Source organism: Myotis davidii, unplaced genomic scaffold, assembly GCF_000327345.1.
Source record: "Myotis davidii unplaced genomic scaffold, ASM32734v1 scaffold1847, whole genome shotgun sequence".
NCBI classification, from domain to species: Eukaryota; Metazoa; Chordata; class Mammalia; order Chiroptera; family Vespertilionidae; genus Myotis; species Myotis davidii.
In genome coordinates, this window is record NW_006298444.1 from 251765 (window position 1) to 258662 (window position 6898).

Consider the following 6898-nt stretch of genomic DNA (forward strand, 5'->3'; position numbering starts at 1 on the left):
CCTCTTCTCTGTCGCCCTCTCTCTCTCTCTCTCTCTCTCTCTCTCTCTCTCTCTCTCTCTCTCCCTCCCTCCCTTTCTGAAATCAATATATATATATATATATTTAAAGTAAAATAGTGTCACTCTTCTCAGTATTTTATAAGTTAATTACATCTATTATTTTTATTAACATATAATGGATTCATTACAATTTTAATTTAATAAATTAACATTTCAACATCAATTTTTAATGTCTAATGTGGTAAATATTGATGGATGGATACAACTCATATAAATGGAAGCCCTTGGGATTCTAAATAATTTTTAAGAGTGTAAAGGAATCTGAGACCAAAAATCTTGATAACTATTGATTTGAGGAATGTGATTAATAGCTAATTTGTGGAATGTTGATTTAAAGAATATCTTGCTGCTTGTTACAGACATTTAGAATCTATTTTATTGTGTTTGCAGTGCTCAGTTCCTAAAACTTCTTCCTGTTTTAATGTTAAGAATTTACCCAGATCACATTCTTTTGTGACAACAGAAACCCAGAAGGTCTGGGAAAGCACCATATCCCTTGGAGAGAAAGCTGAACAAAAAAGCAAGCAAAGGAAAGTAGGGCACAAATATAGTCTCCTATTATACCATTTTCCCTGTTAGTCCTAGTGACATGTATGAAGTTAGTAAACCTCATAGTAAGGATCCAGAAATAAACTGAGAAAAGATATACCTTTCCTTCATCCCTTTCCTCTTGCTCAACCATAGGATGATGTGAGAAATTGTGACAAGATTTATTGGAGCAAAACAAAGGACTACCTCTAGGTGCCTGATGTCTTACCCACACGACCAAGTGGCTTAGTTCCCTCTTGCTGCATTAGTAGTCCAGCCTTTGGGGCTAAAGACTTGCAACTACATCCATAAGGCCCAAGAGGGCCAAGACCCAGAGGTGCAAACTTCTCTGTATCTCATTTCCTTATCAGGACATTCACTGTCAATGGCTTGATGGTTCCTAAGCTGCAAGGGGTGCCATGCTTGGGTCCATGCTTGACTCTGTGCTTGGGCCCCACTATGGCCTGCATAGCTGCCAGGCCCACATATCTGCTTGGGAGAGAGAGCATGTAAAGGAATGAGCCCCAGGCCTTTGTTAGGTTTTGATTAATCTCCTTTGGTTTGGCTTTCTTTCAAATTAACCAATCTTCTTTCCATTTCTTTGTGGGCTTTTGCTGGTGCCTGCCCCTATCTAATCTCTTTCCTGCATCTTCTATGATTTCATATCCTTATCCTCTTTGGTCTTTTCCCTAGATTTTCCTAAGCTAGACTCCTCACCTTCATGGTTGGCTGCCATTTTGGCTCCTACTCCATATGCTTCAGTAGAAGAACCTCCCCTTGCTCCATCTTGAATTCTACTGCACATGTGCTCAGCAAAGAAATTTCCTTACTGTATTATTCCTCTCCCTGGCAATTAATTGGAAGAAGCCAGTTGTGCCCTGGGGAGATTGAAAAGCTGGTCCTCTTTATAGAGGAATGTTACTAGTGCCTGGAAGCTGACTCTTCCCAGTTAATCAGGTTTAATGTCTGATTCCATTTGCACCCTTCTTTTGTTACCTAACTACATACTTACTGTGACATAATCAAATAAATCACCAAGCAGTGGGGGGAATTCTATCATTCATGTTAATTCATAGCATGTATACACAACCACCCAGTTGTTTAGCTGAAGGAAACCTCTTTGTAAGGAAATTCTCTGCAATACATTTAGAAATTCACATCCTGTGAGAGAAAACCATAAACCATTTCCCTTTTCAGGACTTTAGGTTCCTCAGAGAGTGGCTTAAAATTTTGCCCTGTGCTGATACCAGTCTTCAAAACAAACTTCTGGGGTTCACAAAAATGAACTCCTCTTCTAGCTATAAGGTATTTTTTTTTCATTGAAGGAAGATACTTCAGTGTATGACTCAAAAAAGTTTTAATGAAAAAATATGCAAAAATTAAACCTCTTAAAGACTGATTTGTTCCTACTCCTGAAGATTCATTTCCTCCTTCATTTTAGTTATTACAGTTGTAAGTGCTCTTTTGAGAAAAATAATTAAATTGAAATTACCTTCTATCTTCATTTTTACTGTAACTACCCTAATCCATGCTCTTATCATCTTAAATTTAAATTATTGATGTATTTGCCAATAGGGCCCTCCACCTCCTGTTTTTCCCCTATTCCAATTTATTTTGCCCACCTATGTCTCAGCAATTTTCAGGCACTGGTAAAAAAAAAAATATTGGGCTCTGGAGAAAGAATTAGTATGAATCTTGCCTCTCCCACTTACTTGTATGATCTTACAGAAGGTAATTCTCTCTGTGCTTTGATTCACTCATGGGTAAAATAGGATATAATATTAGCCCCTACTCCATAGGATAGTTCTGAGAGTTAAATGGGATGACGTGTATAAATTTCCTAGACTAATGACCAGTACATAGAAAGTACTATGAGATTTTTTTATCTCCCTACCTTACATATGTTTAAAACCCTTCAAAAATTTTCTGTACCCTATGGGTTCTGTAAACTAAGATCTTCTTTGTATGGTTCCATCCTCCAAGCTTTTTTGTCATTCCTTAGCATGCTTTGTGCTTTAGTCAAAAGTTTTCCCTCACTAAGTATATGTTACTCTTCATTCATATCCTTGGGAATATTCCTTCTCTCTTCTGAAAAGCATTGCTTTCTCTCCTTTCTTTAACTGGTATATATCAAATTTCAGATATTCAGATGTTGTTCCATAGTTTTTGCTGTCTGTACCTTTATTTGTTTGTGTTTGTTAGATCACACTTTTTGCATCTTAACTACCTACTTTAGCCTTATCCAGAGTAATAATTTCCATGAAATAAAAAATATGAGTGCTAATTGTGCTATACATTAAAATCTTAAACAAATATATAACTTAAAAATGTTTAAAAAGTTATTCCTTGTACTACCAAAAATAACATTGCATACCTCCAGTGAGACATACTTAACCCATTGGGAACACTGCTTAAACAAAACTTGTTGATTGAGCAAAGACCACCCAACGTTTTCCAAACAGGTCCAGCCCATAGTGAACTCACCATCTTACCTTTCATATAACTTAATAATAAATCATTTAATCTGCTATATTTTCTATTATTTTATGAGTGGTCAACTTGTCAGTTAAAGTATAATCTTGGAGGAAAAGGATATACTTTATGCTTCTGAATCCCACCCTGTCCACTCATTATCCAATAAAATTGCTTACTGTTGTAGCTCCTTAAGTACTTGTTGAATGATTATTTCCAAAAAGTACAGAAATAGTCTATGGATATAAAAGCAGAGATAGAAAACTCTTGAAGACAGTTTATCTAAAGCAATTAATATTCACTATTTCTAATGCAAAAGGAATCGAGGTTTCCTTTTTTAAAAATATTTTTGTCTCACTATTGTTCCAGAAAAGACCAAAAGTGGTTTGGAAGGATTCATACTATAATAAGATAATACAAATCAATAGTAAGATGAGAAAATAATAAAGAAAAGATGTTTAAGAACATAAGAATAGAGCCATGAAATTGAATAATAAAAATAAGCACACCATATTCTCATGAACCATACATGTTGCTGCAAATGACAGTATTTTGTCTTTTCTTATGATTGAGTTTACATTGCATATACTAGTATGTCCCACATTCTAAGCAAAATAAGTCAGGCAGAAAAGGTCAAGAACCATATAATTTCACTCATATGTGGGACATAAAACTGAAAGCAACAAACAAATAAGTAAACAAATAAGAACTCATAGACACAGACAGCAGTATGGTGGTTGCCAAAAGTAGAGGGTGGGGAGGAGGTAAAAGATAGAAAAAGGGGTCAAATATATGATTATGGAAGGAGACTGAACTAGGTGGTGAACACACAAAGCAATATACAGATGATGTATTATAGAATTGTATACTTGAAACCTATATAATTTTATTAACCAATGTTACCCCAATAAATTTAATAAAAATGTTTTAAAAAGCACAGTATAGAAAGATATCCAAAGTTGCTACCAGTAGACAACAAATTAGTTTCAGTTTATTCAGCAGAACATGTAAAAAGAGACATTTAACACAATTATCAGTATCCATAAGAACCAAATCAAACAAATTATTTAGGGAAAATGTAGTTCTTCCTAATATTACGATCAAGTATTACCCTTGGGTCCTCCAAAAAGAAACAGTGTATTTTAATGAATAATGTCCTCAATAATAGTTATCACCCATAATCTACTGTTACTGTTAGAGAAGACCTAAAAGCCATTGAAGTACCAATTTTTAAACTTTCCTCAGCCTAGGAAATATATGATACACCAGTTAAAGTAAACTTTGAGGGAATACATAGAGAAAGTAAAGAGTTCAGAACTATAGACAAATTGTTTCAGCTGTACTGTTTTTTAGACTCTTACAAGTGGATATTTATTAACTGGGTTGAGATGATAATGATTCCTAGACTGTCAGTCATACTCAGTAACTAGTAGACTCTCTTCTAAAAGTTAATCTGAGATTACTCTTAAATTATCAGCTTTTTGTTTTAATTAACACTCAGAACTTTACTTGAGTTGAAATTCCCTTTGCCTAAATTGGTTCACTGACTTCTGAGATAATTTTGCTTCCCTTTTTAGGGCCAATGAAAGGAGAGGATACTTGCGTGCAAGAGAGAAATGAGGTAAGCAGGCAGGCTTTCTTTTTAGCAACGTTAAGGTGTCTGTGAAATGAAGGTAGGAAGTAGTGTTAATAGCTAATTGTCAAGAAAGCATTCCTTTTATCTTTCTCTCCCAGGGTTTGGATTTAAAACTAAAAAGTTCTGTTTTGTTTTTTTTGTCCAGAGTAAGATCTTACCCTGGCTTATACTGCTCAAATTCACAAAGGATGAATTTGTACCAGAAATCCAATTTAATAATTTATAGTAAGAAACAGAACTGCCAAATAAACTGAAATGTGTGTTGGCTTGTCAGTATATTTTCTTTTCTGTAGGATTTCAAGTCGGAATATCAAATTAATAACAGATTGGTGCTGGATAAATATATGAAATCAGAACTAATAAGGAGATTGCAAGGTCAAGCGTGTTTCATTTGATATACCTCAGCCAGTCATAGCTTTTTCATCAATCAGTTCAAACTCTTAGTTTCTAGTGCTGAAAGTATCTCTTTTCCATCCCTTGCACCCTTGAATTTTGTATTAGACATTTCTGAGTATTAGGCATGTCTCTATCTGGTTCTTGAAGGGTGCTAGTTTTATAAGGAGACGTTGCAGGTCCAACTTGCCCTTTTACAAAAAATTGCGGTCATCCACTCCCTTCTTTATTTAGTCTTACCCAAAAATCCAAATGCTACTGTTTAACCTAACACGCAGTACTTTTTTTTTCGTTTGCTATGGCTATTACCCAGATGGCTCTTTGCAGTTTCAGGCTATGGTTTCTTTTTCAAAATTCCTTATCGTTTAAAGTATTACATATGAATCCTTTTCTCCCCATTGACCGTGGTTTCTGAATGAGGTTCCTTTACATGCCCACAGAGGTTCATGCTGCTTTGCAAGCTTTGTTTCTCAGAATTACACTCAGACTTGGCTGACACTACAGTCCCTAAGAGTATGACCTTTCTTTATTTGCATACTTATAAAATCCCCAGAGACATTATACATAAAAACCAAAATCTTAGTAATCTGTAGGGAGACTCTGTTATCAACATTGTTCACTTTTTTAATTCATACATTATTTGAACATTTATTTTTTTATTCATCCCTTCAATAGTCATTCAACAAACATTCATGAAAGTGCCTTGTGCTGGACTGGTTGGTAATACAGAAATAAGTCAGCCATGACCTTTTCCCTCAAGCAGTTTTGAGTATACTAAGGTAGTAAAAAATGTATAAAAATAACTGAATTACACATTAAATTTTAAGCCTTGAGATAAACTGAGAGAAGTGCACTCCAGATAAAGGGGACAGTGTAAGCAAAGCTAGTCCTAATGCTCTTAGTTCTGACTTATATTCTCAACAGAAATGTATCAGGCCAGAAAAGAATGGAAGGAAATTTACAAAATGATGCAAAGCAAGGGACTGAATCCAAGAATACTCTATCCAGCAAGGCTATCATTCAAAATTGAAGGGGAAATAAGGAGCTTCACAGACAAAAAAACCCCCAAAAAACAAAAAACTAGGGGAGTTTATCACTACCAAGCCAGTAATGCAAGAGATCTTGAGATATCTTCACCCTGTGCCCTTCATGCTTGAAGGAATTGCAGCTTTCTTGTTCTTAGGTAAACTCCCTGTAGATTTTCCTCAAAATCCCATCTTGCCATGGAGCCTACTGGAATCTAGTAAAAAAAAAGTAGACATATGGGTTGTGGTAGAAAGATAAAATGTGAGGAACAGTGAGGAAAGCTGATATGCATATTTTTTAAAATTTTGCACAGCCTTTTGTTCCCAGCTCTTTGAATTTCTTTGCACCAATAAAATAGAAATAAAATAAACCTTTAGTAGCGTCATCTGCTCAAGGGACTTACCTTTGGTCTGTACAAATAAGGTTTCTGTGGTGAGATGTAAAATTCACTCAACTTCCTCTTTCAACAACAAATTTGTCAGTTATCAGCAGGATCCGTGTTACCCAGAGTTATATTTTTCATCCCCAGCTCCCTGCAAAGAAACTAGAGTGTCTCCAGGGTAAGTTACAGTATAGTATCTGGGAATTGGTGGTTCTGTGTGGGAAGATTGGTGGGGGCATGAAGATGCAGGACAGGGGCAAATGTGGGACCATTGTTCAAATTAAAAATGGTCCTTGGTTTATTTCAGATTTCTTGCAGCAAGAGTGATGATTTCTCTTGAGTAAGACTAGAGTACAAGGTTAAAGTTATTGCGACCAGTCCCCACCATAACAGTAGCATGA

The 6898-nt window shown here is 35.5% G+C and overlaps 1 protein-coding gene across 1 annotated transcript in view; it reads left to right on the forward strand.

Annotated features, from left to right (window-relative positions):
- The first annotated feature begins 6600 nt into the window (after positions 1–6600).
- The window catches only part of LOC102762689 (putative P2Y purinoceptor 10), a 25834-nt gene continuing 25536 nt past the window's right edge, over positions 6601–6898 (forward strand). The window contains exon 1 of the mRNA XM_006774120.2: positions 6601–6675. The gene's annotated coding sequence lies outside the window, so the exon portion shown is untranslated. The remainder of the gene's footprint in view (positions 6676–6898) is intronic.